The sequence below is a fragment of the Nyctibius grandis genome, chromosome 4, assembly GCF_013368605.1.
Source record: "Nyctibius grandis isolate bNycGra1 chromosome 4, bNycGra1.pri, whole genome shotgun sequence".
Classification (NCBI taxonomy): Eukaryota; Metazoa; Chordata; class Aves; order Nyctibiiformes; family Nyctibiidae; genus Nyctibius; species Nyctibius grandis.
Window position 1 is genome coordinate 82,052,519 of NC_090661.1, and position 18,012 is coordinate 82,070,530.

At 39.9% G+C, this 18,012-nt stretch overlaps 1 protein-coding gene across 2 annotated transcripts in view; it reads left to right on the forward strand.

The window, feature by feature from the left end:
• Nucleotides 1-1,894: 1,894 nt before the first annotated feature.
• USP54 (ubiquitin specific peptidase 54) overlaps nucleotides 1,895-18,012 on the forward strand; it is a 121,174-nt gene continuing 105,056 nt past the window's right edge. Inside the window, exon 1 of one of the 2 annotated variants that reach the window (XM_068397610.1) lies at nucleotides 1,895-1,963. The gene's annotated coding sequence lies outside the window, so the exon portion shown is untranslated. Of the gene's footprint in view, nucleotides 1,964-2,461; nucleotides 2,523-18,012 lie in introns of those variants that run through there. The other variant, XM_068397613.1, reaches the window with a different exon arrangement.

Consider the following 18,012-nt stretch of genomic DNA (forward strand, 5'->3'; position numbering starts at 1 on the left):
CACATTCTATTATAAAACCAGCCATACTTTAATGGGCCTGAAGCTAGCATGGATTCAGGGCTTCATTATATATACTATCTCTAAATGTTTTTCTTAATTATCCTTGGTCCCTAAGGGAGGCTTGAGGCCTTCCTCATTTGCTCTCTCTCCCAGTACGATTGGCTTGATTCCCAAAGCAAAAGACTGAAATGGGATGGGAAGTCACAACAAGTAAACAAGCGTTCTTCCAAATGCACACACATTTTTTTCTATTATTTTAGTGGTGTTAGAAATGCCATATTAACAGCAGCAGCACAAACAGTATTGCAGACACCCATATATATAAATAGTATTCTCTAAATATTTGCTCTGGGCACAACAAAAGGCAGTCCCAGTCTTCCAGGCATACTCTATGCACCTGGTATACCACTGACAGTATACCTGAATTATCAGCAGCTGGTAATTCTGGCATACAGAAACACATCTTTTAGACACAGAACACTACGCATCAACCCACTTGCTATTGTATGTGAAAATGAGGCTCAACAACTGAATAAAAAGAAGTTCCTCCATAACTTACAGAGCTGGTGGCACTCCTCTAAGGATTGTGGCAAAAGACATATGTCTCAGATGTCTGGAGCACTAAAATACAAGGGCAGAAAAAAAAGTGTATCAGCCCTCATATCTTTATGTTTCAGTTTGAGTAATTAATTACATTGTTTATCCAGGGTGCTAGCACTGAGATACCAACTGCTCATGGAAATGGCAGTCCACCCAGTCATCTCCAGACTCTCCATGCCTGATTCTGAATTCATAAGAAAGGACCCATTTATTTCAGTGGGCTTGAAATGTGTTTGTTGGATATCATCAAAAATACTACACCAGAGTTAATATTACCAGCACTCTGCACTGATGACAGGAAAATCACATACTGCAATGCGCAGCTGATATAGTTCAGGGAATGTGAGTTCAATATTAATTTTACACCTTGTCTAGCATTCAGAAAATCAAAATATAAATTTGTGTAAGATCTTATTCAAATTTTCCCAGATCCTGAGGTAGTCTAATTCATACCTGAAGTACTTGGACAGACGATGTTGAACATATGATGTTATGGCTCTAACCTGCAAGGAAAGCCAGCTCTCACATGAACTACTAGTACACTTTTGCTAGATGTGAATGTGTGGGTCTGTTACGTTTGGCTCCAGTCACATCCCACAGCTATCACAGCCCATACTTTGCAATTGTTAGAGATTACACACACTCTGCAGGCCCACCTATTTCTTTTCTGGCAAGAAAAAGATCTTTCTTGCTCCATCGAGCAAGCTCTGCTGCACCGGCTTCAGGCGCTTAACCAGCAGCTGCTCCGGGCGAACGAGCCTGGGCGCTACGAGCGCCGTGAGGCCGGGCCGGGCCCGCCCCGAGCGGCTTCACCCGGCCCGCCCCGCTCCGGACCCGGGAGCCACCGACCCCCGAGCGCCGCCACCTCCACAGAGTGAGGGGGTTTACCGGGACTCAGTCAGCCCCGCACACACCTGAAGTTATCCCCAGCTACGCCCTGGCTTCGGGCCGGGTCTGGGGACAGTTCTACCGGCTGCCTCCAACGAGGGGGTTAGTTAAACACACCGAAGTCCTCTCGCCCCTTCTCTGGGACGGGACACTGGCTTAGGCCGCCTGCCCTCCGAAGCGCCCCGACCCAGAGGAGCGCTGCACTGGGCTGAGGGAATAAGAAATGGCGGTGGAGAGACCGGACCAGACCGAACTCCACCCGCCCAGACCGAACCACACTGCCCCGGACTGCCCGCCTTAGACCTCTCGCGAGAGGAGGAGCCCCCCGCCGCCGGCGCGGCCCGCGGCTCTCGCGGGAAGATGGCGCCTCTCGCGAGAGGCGGCTGCCGCGGCTCCCCGTAGCTATAGCAGCGGGGGATGACGGTGGCTGAGGGGAGGGGATATTGCGCGCCGCAGCGGGAGCTGACGCCGGCAGGTAGGGACTCACCGCACCGCCGCCGTGCTCCCCTTCAGTGGGGTCCTGTTGCGACTGTCGGGAGCCGTCCTGACCCTCGCGGCGCTGGGCGGCAGCGGGGCCGTAGCTCCGGCGGCGGGACGGGAGGGGTCGTTCCCCTCAGCGGTACTGGCGGGCTGGCTGAGGGGCCGGGGCAGCCTGGACCGCGGTGCCAGCAGCGGCCGGGCCCCTGCGGGGCGCGGCGGGAACCCCGCATCCACCGCTCTCGGGAGTGCTGGGGGTTTCTTTCCTCCTGTCCCGTCCCCTCAGGAAAAAAAAACACAACCGTTAACTGGTTGCTTGTTCTGTCCATGTGCCTGGGGACCCACCAGTGACTTCCAGCTCTGTAAAGCCGTGCAGCCCCGGGTGCCCGCACGGCCCAGCCTCTGCTGGTGGCTGGGCAGCCGGCCCACGCGTGGGCGGGCGGTCAGCAGGGTGTCTGTGCCGGGCCCCGGGGCCTCACCTCCGGCGTCGTTGTAAGTGAAGGGTCCCCTCTGCGTGCCTGCAGTTGGCCGCCTTCAGAAGAGGAAAGGAATAGCAGGTACGAGAAAAAGAGGATACTGGAGGCTAAAAAGGTCTTTTATCAGCAGGCAGCTTTGAAATTAATATCACTGACATTGCATTATGTTGGTTAATAACTCAGACTTGATCAAATGCCAGTTAAACTTGCGTGGAAGCTGTTGGTTAGAAGCAGCTGCTCAGTTGTATTTACTATGTTGGGCCGAGGTAGGCAAAAGCATGCGCTTTAAAAAACAGAAGCTGTTTGCTTTTCCAGGATCTGATTTAGCTTGAAACCCTTCGTTCAGTAGGAGGATTATGAGTGAGGATTCCTGAGGATTACAGCCCTAAATAGAAACCATAACAATACACACCTTCTGCTTTCAAAAAGTTGCAGACACAATGGCTTTCTGGTCTTTCAGCTGAGTGAAGTAGTTGTTGAGTATTGTAGTGGCTGATCGTGCGTGTGAAAAGAATTCAAAGAGCTTTTCAAATTTCAGAACAAATTCTGAGTGTAATCATGGAAAAAATATGCATGTGAAATGGGAGGATAAATAGTTGTGTAATTTCTCATGCAGTTTGAAAGGAAGAAGTATGTACTGAAAACAAACTTCTCTAAGCTTGTGCCACTCTTCAGGCTTGAAAAAGAAAATCTGAAAGGTTTTGTGTTGCAATGTACTTGACGTTGAATAGCAGTTTTGGAAAACAATAGCAAGAATAGCAATTGCAACAATAGCAACATAGATAGTCTTGTGTGTGTTTGTTTCCAGAGTGAAAGAAAGTACTGCTGTGCTGAGAACTAAACTGGTGAGGTAATACATAACTTGAACATGACAGCTTTTTAAAAAAATTACCAAAAATGTATTATGGGCTAAAAAAAATTTGAATTAGTCTGTTGAAATCTGTTCTTGTTTAGGAAATGATAGAAATCATTATTATTTCACTAGACAGGATACTCTTTAAATTCTCTTCCAGCACCTAATCAAGAGTGTAGCTAATCAAGCATGCTGCATATCATTCAGGCTGAATTAAAAAGGAGCCTTTTCTCCCCCCACCCCCCACCTGGATGATGCCAGCCAGGAAGTCTTTTGACACAGTGTTCTTGGGGTGGGGTGAGTGGTAAGAGTGTGCCTGATTTGTCCAGTACAAACTTACAGTTATCCCAGAGAATTTAGAAATTTTGCTTTCTTTATGCTAGTGACAGCTGTAAAAGCATTTGAGTTCATTTCTTTCAGTCATTGCAGGTAAAAATTATGTCAGTTCTTCTCTCTGTTCTGGGTTAACAGTCTATTTTGAGAATGTAGTCACGAGTTCATTAAAAAGGATAATGGGAATTTAAATCCTTCTTTATCCAGTCCTGGTGATGTTATTAGGCATTAAGCCTTCTTATGTGAATTTTCATGGAGAGTACATAGAAGAGAAAGTGTGTTTATTTCCCAGTTTGTGGAGCTTCAAAACCCTCGTTACCTAGAGATGAAAGAATACTAAGAGCTCTTAGGTATGACATTATTGTGGTTATAGTAGGTTCTATACACACTAATCAGAATTTAGTCTCCATTGTGTTTGAGTGCTCTATAAACATATCTATATAAAGAACAGTTGCAGCTGTCCCAAATAACTTTTGGTGCAACAATGCAAAATGAAGCAGGTGATACAAAAAGGAAACTGAGGTAAGAGAATGAAAGAATAATAAAGTCATGGCTATTCTTTATAAAATCTGCTAACCTTACTGTTCAGAACCAATAAAAGTATAAGTCTTATAATAAGCATGCCTGTTGGCACCTGTAGAACTTATTAGTCTTTTAATTTTTCTCATGCAACCTTCTGAAATTTAAATCCCTTACACGTCCTTCAGTTTCCTAACGTATGTTCCACCCGCACTTATTCAAGTGGTTTATTTTAATTTGTTCTGTGAAATACTCCACTTCTTGCCTTTCTCTAAACTTTACCTTTTAATTTCTTTCTTTTCTATCAGTAGTGGCTGCAGTCACTATTCCAAAGTTCTTGTGTCCTTCTGTTACTGAAGGTCATTCCCTAGCCCAGATATGCAGTGTTTGATGGCAGAGAGGAGCAGTAAGAAATCTTGTTACTGACTGTCAAGGAATTTTGATCATCTTGCACGGATCTCTCTATTGTTCCTGTTAACTGCAAGTCATGTAATAGGCAGTCTTTAGTCTTTAAGATTTTGCCTTCATCTGTAGGCAGCCCCCGTTTCTAGGCTTGCATCCTGTATGTGAGACTGCTAGGAGAGACCATCTCCTGGCTGCAGCCTGGACACTTTCTAAGGCAAGTGACACAATGTACAGGTCTCTTATCGTGTCTCTTGACATGCAAGTTTAGCAGGCAGTTTATTCCTTCTTTTCTCTCCATTATGTCACTTGATGTATGGAGTTTCCTGTTCTGTGACCTGAGAAAGTTAAAAGCTTTGGGTGGATCTCACCAGCCATTGTCTATGGGACGCAGGACTAGTGTTTGGCTGAACTAGGGTATCACTTGGCTACGCTACTCTGATTTTATAGCAATAGACTACATGTCAGCTCAGTCATTCAGCTTGCTGAACTTACGTGCAATCATTCAGTTGGGAAGTTAACCTGTTGTGGCTTTCCTAAAGTTACAGTAAGTGTTCTATTTCTGGAGTTGTTGGAAAAGGAAGGAAAAACTTCAGTATGTTATCAACACCTTAGTAAAAACCAAGGAACCTGCAAGGAAGACAGGAGGCTCTTAAGTTATTTTTTACACACTTTCCAAGATTTGTGAGCTGTATATATTTTGTGTGGTCTTAAATGTTAGAAGTAACATTTTGTGTTCATAGAGTGTAAAACTTCCAGTAGATTTTGTTGTCTAGTGCCCTAAATATGTGAACTAAAGGTGATCTTAAAGGTGCTATATTAAAACTTGGTGTCTCTATTCACTTCTGTAACAGTTATCACTTGGTAAAATGGAGAACTGCCGTACCTGCAGAGCGTTTGCTGTGATTGTTGCCAAACTATTGAGAGGCAAAGGAAGAGGCTAGACTTCGGGTTTTGAGGCTTAAAACCATTTTTGTTCAAATTATGAAAGCATGCAGAAAGTTATGTGCTGTTATGGACTAATCCATACATTTTCCATCTAACATATTTATGAAGAAATAATATAAAAACATGACTTCTCCAGTATGATTCATAGTAACTTGTAAATAAATCCGTTTCTGAATTAAACCCATCTGCAGGAATACAATTCTTAAGTGTTGCTGTTACAAGTGTTGTTTAAACATTTTGGCTACAAATACATCATAACAAAATGGATATTAAATTTGATATTCTCTTTATAGAGCACTGTGACCATTTTCTTCAAAACCTTCAGCCTTATGAAATGCATCTTTGAACAAGATATACAAAGAAATCTTTAAGCAGCACTGTGAAATTTCAGTTTTAAAACCTGCATATTGGTGTCTCTTCTTTCTTGTCTTCTCTCTCTAGTAATGAAAAACCTGAAAGCTTTGTACTGGTACAGAGGTAATTATAACTGGGTATCTGAGAGGCAGAACTAATCTTTATCCACAGAATGATGTGCTGTGCTACTGGTGATGTAATTTTCACTGTTCCTCTGGCACTCTCACTAGGTCCTGGTCTGGAGATGGTGCCTGAGGAGGAAAAGATTACTTCTGTCTCTGCTCAATTTTTTGTTATTTTGCCTGGGTGAAGTTGTTTTAGGAATGCAAACTGTAATGGTAAATTTTGTGTTTGATGGGAACTGGACTGAGCCTGACAAATCGATTTGCAAAGGCCAGAGCTGTCAGATGATAATAGCTTGCCTTCATTACTGACCAGTTTATATTTGAACCAATGACATAGAGGTGAAAAGCTCAGTATTGCGTTACGAATCCTCTGATCTATCCATATGTTCTCTTGTTTAAAGTCCCTGTAGTTAAACAGAACATGCAGTAAATATTGAGCATCGTTTGCACTTGTAAATACTAGAACAGTGTCCATTCCAATTGTCTGCTGTGCATGTGAGGACACTGAAGTTAAATATAGCAACAATTTCTTACACAGTCTGGCTGTTCATGAGAAACCCTCATACAAATCCAACCATATGGCAAAACCCAGCATTGTCTTAAAACCATTAACAAAGAACCTATTGCTACCATTAACAGAAAAATGAATCCACAGCTCTAAGTTGCATACTGGGAGTTATTAATAACTTCAGGCTGCTAAGAGAATAAACTTAAATGAAATATCATTAGGAGCCGAGTCATCCCACCAACACTTCTGCATGTTGTATCCAGGTTTGTATTTATGTATGGAAGCCTTTTCAGAGTATGTTAGCATTATTACATGTCTACTTCATTTGTCTTCATTGTTCTCAATGCTGTAAAAAGCATAATGGAAAATTATTGCCATGGATTTAATAAAATAGATTCAACAAAATATTTGAAATACGCAGATAGGAGTGCATAATCCATTTTCACTTTCATTCTGAGGTAAGATGTTTCTAGGCAACCTACCTAACAGGAGGAGGTCAGGAAATGTAAATACTTGTCCAAGTTGTTCTCAGTTTGTAAGGCTATTAAAACAAGTTACTGTCTGCAGGTCATAGTTTCTGTGAGCTTCGGAAATAATAAAATTTACATTTGTATGTATTTGGATTGTCTTTTTATCTCCTTATCCCTTCTCCTCCAATCCTTAATCCCATTATCCTCCATAACAAGGGACAGTGCTGTGGATAGTCTGTACTGATTGACCTGCTGCCAAATCAAATATATGGGGTGAATTTTCCTACTTCCCCTTCACTAATAGTGCAAATTGGGTCTTTTTCCTGTACCTGATCATCAATTTTAATGTAGTCTATAGGAATATGATTATTTTTGAGATCTTTTTGAGATCTTCAAAATTTTGAGATTTTCCAATGTTGGAAATTGGCCAACTGATTCAAAAGGTGTTGGAAGAAAACTGTTTTGGTCAGATGCTTCTGCGGGCAATAAAAATAATTTGCTGCCTGGTTATTAATGAAATGAGGCTTATGATCATGCTGTCTGATGTATCCTTGGTCCCATTTGTTTTCTCCCCCTTTCTCAGAGGATCACACTTAGAGCAGTATCTTCCTTTTCTGCACAGCATTTCTGGTTGTCACGGTTTAAAGCTGGGCTAGCTATTAACCAGGTGGCAGATGCTCTCTGTTAACCCTCTCCCCCCCACCAAGGGAAAGGGAAAAGGGAGAGAGACTTATGGGTTGAAAAGTTAAAACAGTTTTAATAAACTATAATAATGAAAAAGAGTATAATAACAATAATAATAGAAATAATCAAATATATACAAATATATACAAATATATACAAATATATACAAAGCCAAGACTGAGAGCTTGGAAATCCTCCTCAGGCAGAGTTGCTCCCCCAGCACAGGCAGAGGGGAAAATGCAGTAGCTCCCCCCAGCACGGGCAGAGGGCAAAATGCAAAAGCTCCCCCTGCCATCACACCTGCAGGCTTTTAACTGGAAAATTGGCAAAGCTGGTACCAATCAGTGGGAGACAGGAGGGCCCCTCCCTCCTGGGCCCCACCTCCAGGAGGCAGTGGGTTAGTGATAAATAGGAAAGTGAGAATGACGTGTGTGGGATGGAATACCTCGTTGGTCAATCTTGGGTCACCTGCCTTGTCTGCTCCCCCCTGCAGCTGCGACCCCCCTTTGGCTCTTCACTCGTAAGCAGTGAGGAATTTAGCAGTGACCTTGGTTTCTCTAAGACTAGTTGGCCTGGTTTGGGCCAAACCAGAACACTGGTATGCAGGATGTGATCCATATCTGCTTTGTCATTTTTTCCCACTCCTTTGATTGCATGTCAGTTAATTCTCAGGGGTTCTGTCATTAAAAGTAAAACGTCTGAATCCTTGGGGTTTTTTTGAGAATTGGAGAAGTCAGGTTTTTAAAACTCGTAGATATAAATTGTGAATGTTTCCTTCTTTTGAACATATCTTGAAGCCTGAAACGATGCCATTTTATGTTGCAGATAAGACTCCACTGAATTGTGGTTGGCTGTGAAAGTGTGACAGGACATGAACCGTGGTGATCTTTTGCTTAATTATTTTGCAATAGGCTCTGGCTTGTTACATTGCCATAATTGATTTGATGCGTGGATTTGGTCAAGCTTACAGTCCTTGAATTTGAAGGCTACAAGCCTGGATTTTGGAATTACCTTCCCCTGTCGTCTTTTACAGCTCTGAAAATTCAGACAGTTAAAGCTCAGCTGCTTTCCCATGCTGTTTAAATCAAAACAGTGAATGTGGGTTTATTGTAGATATCTATTTTTAAAATGCAATCAAGCTGACAAAATGGTATAAACACTTCTTGGTACAAAGGTAGGTTTTTGACTATAAACGTTGCAAATAAGCAGTAAGTAATTGCTGGTTCAAAAGTTAATAATGCTAAAGGCAGAAGCAGGTAGGATGAACTGTAATAAATAATGATCACATATTAGTGACTTGTCTAGAATTCTTTTTTTATGGTACAGTTTGGGTCAGCAGAATTTATAAAGAAGTACACACTGTACACTGTGTGTGGGGGGAATAGTTCACAAATGAGAAGCCTGTAGGGAATCAAGGGGAAACTAGCTTTTTTTTTTTGCTTTCCTATCTTCATGAAACGTGTTTTGGCATTTTACATTCTTGAGTAAAGACAGCTAGCTTGTTCATTTCTAATACCTGGTAAAATGTAAATCAGTATTTGTAGGAGATAATCTTTGGTGCATGTAATTGTTATGTTTTTATTTAAAAGAAATGGTATGTGATTTACTACATTTTGACTTTTCAAAATAATGAATGGACTAAAAATATGTAAGAGTGATTCAGATGTGGGAGACTGTTTGAAGAGGAGGAATATTCTGTATTTCCACAAAATGTTAAAATAAATGTATTCTGGGAAATAGTTAATCAGTAAAGTGTGTCACGAAGCAGAGGATAGCAAGACTTGCTGGTCCTCCAGCTAGTATTTCCAGTAGAAGAAACTTATAAATGGATCAATAAACAACAGCTAATGCATCTCAGTACATTGGTACATGAGCTGTACTGTGACATGGAAAGAGGTTAATGTCCTCACTAGGTCTGCATGTTATTCAAGAAAATAGGTCATGGTAGGGGAAAGGGAGGGAAAATAAAAAAAAAAAAAAAAAAAAGAAAGTGTTGATTGTGTACTCTGCCTGCTCCCTGAAACTTTTCCATTATACTGTACCTGAGGCATGCTAATAAATAGACAGCAAAGCTTCATAAAACTTGTGATTAATGAACTGCAGCATTCTCTGCAATGTCTACTATTGACATTGTTATGCAGAACAAATCTATGCAGTACTTATATTGTAATAGATGATACCTGGGGAGTTTCTGTAAATACTTTTGAAGTATATTTAAAAAGGCATTGCCAACAAAAACTTTAAGATCCTTTGATTATGGATGCTTGATAGATTTTTAAATATAGATTTATTTATTTTTCTCAAAGAGAACCAGGAAAGAATGCAGTGTGAACTTGGCAGTGCTCCAGGATGAACAACAGTTTTCACTGAAAGGGCTGTTTTTAAGGTGCTCCTAATTTGTTTTAATTTTCAAACCTAGACAACTTCCACAAATTTTTCAGGGAAGCTTTTTAAAACATCTTTTTAGACATTTGTCTTAAAATACATTGTTTCAGGAGAGGATGGGCAAGGAGAGAATATAGCTTTCCTGTTAGCAAAAAGGTATGTATATTATCTTCTCCTTTTAGATCGCTGTGTTTAAGAGTGTCAGTTTGGCACGGAAATAGCAATCTTTCGCGAAGAAATACCTTCTGTTGTGCAAATGTATTTTCTTAAAGGGCTCTTCCTTTTTGGGAAGAGAGAAAGGTAATTTAATTAATTCAGTAATATATTTCTTCAATCAGTCCATTTACTGTTGTTAATAATTATAGCAGTCATATCCAGCCATATAATTATCACATAAATTAAGCTATTTACCACTTCTCCATTGTGTTTGTTCACTTTTGCTTGTGATGGGTTCTCCTCTGCCTGTTTGTCTGGTATCGCAGCTGCAGCATGGAAAGGTACCCGGGCAATTCCACTGTATTTGATTCTCGCTCTCCTTGGAACTGTCAGCGTTCACAGACCCAAGGTGGTAGAGTCTTGTCATCTCTACCAGAACAGAGAGCTTCTCGGGCTTCAGGATAAAGAGTGACATTTTCAAGTTGAAGTTGCTTTTTCTGGCTGTGTAGCTCTGGGAACATTTCTAGGCAGAAGCAGCAGTACTAGCAAGATCTTATTTTTCAGGATTATTCTGCAAAGGAATACGTGAGGTTTTGGGAGAGAAAATGTGGAAAATGTATGATTGTTGCAGTGTCATGCCCAACTGAATTGCTTAATTCTGCCATGAAAAATATTACTTCAAGTATCAATTACAAAATTATATCACTTTTTTCTTCTGATAAGAAGTATATGTACTGTTTGTACAGGAGTTAGGATTGATACGTCATTTATCAATAACTTTTAACCTTTGAGATATTTTATCTCATGTATGCATAGTAAATAAAAAAATATGTAAAATTGTTTGAACAAGAATCCAAAGCCTAACATAATATTTCTAATTAATCCAAAGCTCTTTAAACATCTTTGGATGTTTTTTTATTTGGATTTTCACAGCAGAAAACGTTAAATACTAATTTGTTTTAGTATTGTTTTACTTCAAATTTACCTGTCTCTGGCAGGTCTGAAAATGGTTATGCTAGCTGTAGTGCTTCTTTCCTCATGTCTCTACCCTCCCACTTTATTTTGATGGCATCATTAAAAAAATATTCCATCATTAAAACAATATTCCAGGTTGTTCCTGAGCTTCCCTTCCTCTTCTTATTCCAGCTTGTCTGGAATTTATTTGAGTAATGACATGAATGCTAAATGCTGGGGCCCGTATTGTTATTCAAAAATGTGAATGAATTATGATATTCATCTTGTCTGTAATTGCAAAATGCGTATTAATAACACTCAAATTTTGATAATTACTTCACTAATGCAATGGAAATGCTGTTCTTGAGGTGAACTCTCAGAATTTTCAGTGGCAATTCCTTGTTTTCTACGTACTAAGTTTTCACTACTTCTGTGTCATGCCAGACTATTGAGTTGATACGGGAGTGCCAATAGGTCTCTGTTTTATATAGGACATAATAATGTCTTCATTTGTCTAGTCATACTAATGTCCTTATTTGGTTTGTGAAAATCACTCGTAAATAAGCAGTAGGAACTTTCACCAGGAAGCATGTGAAATGTGTTATGAATTTATGGACATAAATTAAAACAACAAAGGTTCCAACTGGTTGTAAGGAATACTCCCCCCCCCCCCCCCCCACCCCATTAGGACAATCATGCATTTGAATGAGAGGCTGTAGAGTCTCCATCCTTAGAGGATTTTAAGACCCAACTGGATAAAGCCCTGAGCAACCTGATCTGACCTCTTGGTCATGCTTTGAGCATGAGGTTAGACTAGAGGCCTCGTCTGGGGTCCTTTCTAGCCTCAGTTATTCTGTAACTCTGATTTTCTTGTTGATCACATTCAACTTCTTCAGCATTCTTTGTTCTTAACTGCAGAGCTGATCATTTGGAGTGCTCAGTAAATTCCTTCAGTAAGAATGGCATCACATGAGACTGAAGAATTAGAGGCACCAGCTCAGGAAGAAAAGGAGTGCAGAGAAATTGCTGTTCAATTGTCCTGAGAAGCAGCTGAGGCCGTGAACAGATTAACTCCTGCTTTGAAGAATATTTCTGTGAAGATTTAGTATAGATCAAGCCATTTTCCTAAGAGGACTTAACCAAACTGTGAAATTCTTTGTTCTAAATGTTAATAAATTATGAAGGAACTTGACTAAGCAAACACTAATTTTTGTACAAGAAATAGAGGATTCTGACACATATTACAGAATATTCAGAACAAATTCTAGCTGTTGGTAGGATATAGCATAACTTAGATATAATGCATACAAGAATAATTAGAGCAAGGGAGCCAGCACACTGTTCCTCCTAATAAAACTGAGACAAAACTTAAGACCTTCCAGATGAGTTTAGCATGGCTTTTAAGCAGGAAGACACCAAGGCACTGTATTGTGTGCCTGTTGCTCAGGTTGTTGCTTCAACTAAACTTGGTTTTGTTTTTTTTTTTTTTAAAATTCTTCGTGGTTTTTTTTTTGTTATGGGTATAAACAAAGAAGAGGCTAACAATAAATTTTGTTGAGACTATAAAAAAAATCCTTTTGTCGTCAGAGTTATGTCATGAGAAAGGAAAAAATATAGAAACTATCATAATTTATGCCTCTATAGTAAGTATAGTTTTATGAAGAGGTTAATACCTGCTTAAAGTTACAGTGGGGAGGAAGAAATCTTACTTATTTAGTAGTAATATTTTCTTGATGAAACTGGTCCTAGACTTAACTGAGATCAGTTTTGTTTTAAATACCTATTTTACCTTTCAGTATTATCCTTTGGTGTTGGAGGAACATCAAATAGTTTATTTTCATTTATGTATCTTTGAGAGCTCCAGGTTCAGGGCCGGACTGCCACAGCAGAGCTGCTGGTGCTGTATAGTTGCTCCAGTTTGCCAAATTGCTTTGATATGAGGTAGGTGCTGGCGATGCTTTCTAGTGTGAATGCTGAAGTGAGATCCAGCTGCTTGTTTTGGAACGCACACAGTTGGTAACAGCTGAAAAGCAGTTCAAGAAATAGCTTGCGCCTCACTTTCCCTCACAATGATCTTATAGCTCTCCTCCCCCACGATGACCGTAGGCAATAAATAGAATTTTAGCACATAAATTAATGTTTGACTTTTCCTTCCTCTGCACATTCCCATTATTTAGGTGTGTAGTCATGCAGTTTTAATTCTGCCAACATTCTTTGTTCTTAAAAAAAAAAACAAATCCAAAAAACCCAACAACTACTGAATACAGAGGAAGGTGGTGTCAAATGAAATGAAGAGTCTTCCATTCCCCTCTTTTTTATAAGTATTAATCTGTTTGGTTAGTGTGGTTTTTTTAATTTGTTTATTTTTTATTTGTCAGAGTGGGGAGAAGTTGCCTTAGCTGCTTACCAAAGGAATTTCAGTTAACTGATAATATTATCACATTAATGAGAAGCAGTGATAATGATTTTGAGTCTGTTAAGGACTGGTGAAGGCCAGCTCTGGGCTGCTCTAAAGAGGTTGTGGGAAAACTGTTGATCTTCAGGAAGGTAATAAACCCTCAGTCCCTTTTAATGAAAGCCAGGATTTTTACCTTATCATCCATAGGTGCCCTAGCTCAAGACAGCATGAAGTCTTTAATAGTGCTGTCCTTAATCCTTCATCTCACAAGCAGTTTACCTCCTCAGAAGGAAAAGAAATAGTAGCATAACGTACTCAAACAAATAGTATGTTTGCTACAGTAGCTGATATGTAGGACTTTCCATTATGGCGGTTTTATCTTCTGTCCATGCACTTCTGGAAAACCATTCTTTGTGGTTTTCCAGTCAGCTTTCACAGAGGATTTAAATATTGATCTTGTAAAAACATAATAATACTAATGGAGCACTACACATCTCAGTCTAGACAAAGCCAATCACTTGACTTCTGGCTTTTGAAACATGGACACTTGTAACTTTCTATATTAGTAGGAACTTCCTGGAAAAGCTTATGGTCAAACAGGTGTGTGAGTTAATTTTTTTTTTCTCCTGTTTGGGCTTTACAAAATAAATGACACACCTGCAAAGTCTAATTAGTTCCTTCAAGTGTTCAGCCCTAGTTGCAGGCTATAATTATCCAAATGACTTTAGAGAGGGAAAATTATATTCTTCTGCCTCCATAGCATTCACTTAAATGTCTTGATTTCTGAATCTGGGGGCAGAGGGGGAAGCATGTGTATGTGTTTGCCTGTCATGTGCGTGTTCCTTGGGAAATAGAATGCCAAATCCAGTGCCTTCCTCTAAGCTTACTTGGACTTAAAGTCACAACTTATTTATCTTCTTGCTCTCTTGGCAGATTGAGATCTTTGAAGTCATGGTTTTGAAAATTGGAAGTTGGAATAAGAAAACACTATCACTGCCAAAAATCCATTTGACATTTTTATAAAGAAACCTATCTTCCTGGAGGAAATACCAGCGTATTTGTGTACTTTCAAGGCAAAATTGCTTTGGAGATTCTTTACTTGTTAGGGAAATTTTTCCTCTGTTGCACTAGCATTTTATCAATGCATACTGGTCCTGCAGAAGTTATTCAGAATTTATACTAGGATAATGTAGAGCAGCTTTTGTTGTCTTTTTAATGATGTCGGTTCTCCTGCTTCCGCAACTAGAGTAACCTCTCTCTTGCAGACAGAAGTTTCTCCCAGGAGAGAATTTCTGTGACTTCTGTGGCTATTGCTGCCTTAGGCAGCAACCCAGGATTGGAAATAACAGACATTTTTACAGCCAGAATCAGTCCTGTTTTCTTGTGCTGTTTAAACTTCAGCCTTGTGAGTCTTTTATTCCCATTGAATGAAGTAACAGGAAAATATGTTTGCTGGTACCTTCAGATTTCTGGATGCAGCCAGGATGCCAGCATTGAAAGCTTTGTGTTATGAATGACACAGGTTTTATGTTGCTTGACTGTGTATTTAGTTATGTTTTGATCAGAAATATAACTCTGCCTAGTAGAAAAGATAATCAGGTAGAATTGCTAGGCAAAGTATTAGAATGCATTTTCAAAATGGTATACATTTGCAAGATGTACTAATAAAAAGCAACAATATCTATTATATAAGTAATTGCGAAATAAATTGATGTGCCTTGCATATTTACACTTTATACAAGATCTGCCTCTTTATAAAGTCCAATGACATCACTTGCTTACTCAGCTCTTTCAAATCCTTTGCAGTAAGGAGAAGAAAAATACAGAGGAAAATATAGGAGAACTTTAGTCTGGTGTTTTGGTTTCAAACATTTGTGAGCCTTAATACTGAGTTTGCTTGTTACATTCAGTCTTCCTGGCCATCTCAGTGAAAAACATGAGAGCTACCATGCTGAATTAGACTGAGAATCTGCTTAACCCAGTTTCTTATTCTGATCGTAATTGGTAAGGGAGTGCTCCGTTTGGCATTCTTCTCCAGCTCACACATTTTACATTTCTGAATCTTTTAATTTTTGCCACCCCATTATTTTCATTGGTTGCTCCCCAGAATCACTTGTTTTTTCAGCTTTATGGGGTTCCATCCTTCTCCTTGCCCTCAATTTTATGGCAGGGTTGTAAGTGGTCATTCTTTTAGTGTAGGCTTATACCTGTTGCTACCAGGGTTCATGTATTTGGACTTAATATCATACCTCCTTTATTGTCTTTCTGTGTTGGTAGACTGGTAGTTGATGGCAGGGAGAATGGTTCATAAAGGAAGGAACTTTGCTTGGTGCCCCCCTCTGGTTGTCTCATTTAAAATTTGTTTTTCTCTCCCTATACTCGGCACTGGTGAGGCCACACCTCAAATACTGTGTTCAGTTTTGGGCCCCTCACTACAAGAAAGACATTGAGGTGCTGGAGCGAGTCCAAAGAAGGGCAACGAAGCTGACGAAGGGTCTAGAGCACAAGTCTTATGAGGAGCGACTGAGGGAACTGGGATTGTTTAGCCTGGAGAAAAGGAAGTTCAGGGGAGACCTTATTGCTGTATACAAGTACCTGAAAGGAGGTTGTAGCGAGGAGGGTGCTAGTCTCTTCTCCCAGGTAACAAGGACAAGAGGAAACAGCCTCAAGTTGCACCAGGGGAGGTTTAGATTGGATATCAGGAAAAATTTCTTCACTGAAAGGGTTATCAAGCAGTGGAACAGGCTGCCCAGGGAAGTGGTGGGGTCACCATACCTGGAGGTATTAAAAAGATGAGTAGATGTGGTGCTTAGGGACATGGTTTAGTGGGGGACTTGGCAGTGTCAGGTTAATGGTTGGACTCGATGATCTTAAAGGTCTTTTCCAACCAAAATGATTCTATGACTTTTTCTTATTCTTTGTCCCCAACAAGCAATTGGTAATTAGTTGTCTTTGTTTTTATGGCTTTTTATTTGTTCCATGTTGTTTTTTTGTTATGTGGTCTTTTTGTTTGGTGGGGGGTTTGGGTTTTTTTTAATCATTATTATTTGTTTTGTTTTTTTAGGAAGGGCTTTTGGCTATGGTTACAGCATTTCTATTGGTCAAACAGTGTCAACTGTGGCCTAAAGAAAATGCATGGAGAAAGATTATGAAAAAACAAGGCAAGTCTAGAATGTGTCTTCCCTTGTTCGTTTTTTATCTTCCAACTGTCAGTAGTTTAGGGGTATCCTGAACTGGATCTAGATGATAATCTGTAATTGCCTCTGATTGACCTGTAGTCCGTTAATAAATCTAGTCTTTTTGAACTGAATTGTATTTTGACATAGGCAACATTCTGTGGTAGGGAATTCCACAATTTGTGATGTGTAGTAAATTTGTAACTCTATATTTGTTTTTAAACCTGTTACCTCATAATTTCTTTGCTTTCCAGGTTATAGTATTGTGAAATAATGCATAATCACTTGTGATTATAAAGACCCCTACTGCAGTCCCCTTGTTCCCTTCCTATCTACTCTTCTTTTGCTGTATCTTTTGCGGTTCTACCTTAATATTTCAGGGATGTGGTGGCAGGAATTATATATATGAGTCAAGCTTTACAAGCACAATGGATTTATGCGTACAATAGTTGTTAATTTTATGTGCCCCAGGAAGATCTCATTGAAGTCTGTGTACAGAACCATGTGGTCTACTGTCCTCGATACACACAAATTTTTAGCTTTATCCAACGAGTTTGACTGCAGCTTTGCTCTTTGCAGGGGAGGTGAGCCCTTGCTGGGAGCATGTTTGTGTTTAATGATCCCATTGTGTTCTATGCAATTTCACAGCTTTCTAGATTGCTTGTGGAAGGTGTTGTTAGTGAAACAGTATGGTGTCTAACTTCCTGTCTTTGCCCTGGCTCTCGATTAATTCTTGCTGTGCCCAATTAAGCAGGGATAACAAACATCTGTGTCTGCAGAAGTAACAACATTGGCAAAAGTTGTGTGTACTCAGTAAAGTATAAGCATGTTTTTAAAGGGAGCTATGGACATGATCTAATTTTTTAAAATGTAATCAGTTTAAATTTTGTGGTTTCCAAGTAGCCAGTTTTTAAGTTGTAAAACTGTTGACCCATCGAAGGGGAAGTAAATACAAAGGAGAGCATGCTGGTGGGCTCAGTTTATTGGTAAATACTTAGGAAAGGAATATGTACAACTTTTTTGCTTCAACAATGTCTTTAGGTTTAGCTTATCCATTCAAATAGTAACCATTGGTGGGCTGATATATGGAAAAGATGACAGCACTTAAAATTTTAGAGGAATGAGAACTGGACCACTACAGCATTAGTTTCCACTGGGTATTTATTACATCAGCCTCCATTCCAGCCTTCCCTGTCAAATTGTATGCAGCTGTTACTCAGGCTTAGATGTGTTGGAATCAGGGTCATCTGCTTTATATGGCACCGCTTGTTGTGACAGATGTCCAGAAACAAGGCTTCCTCTGGCA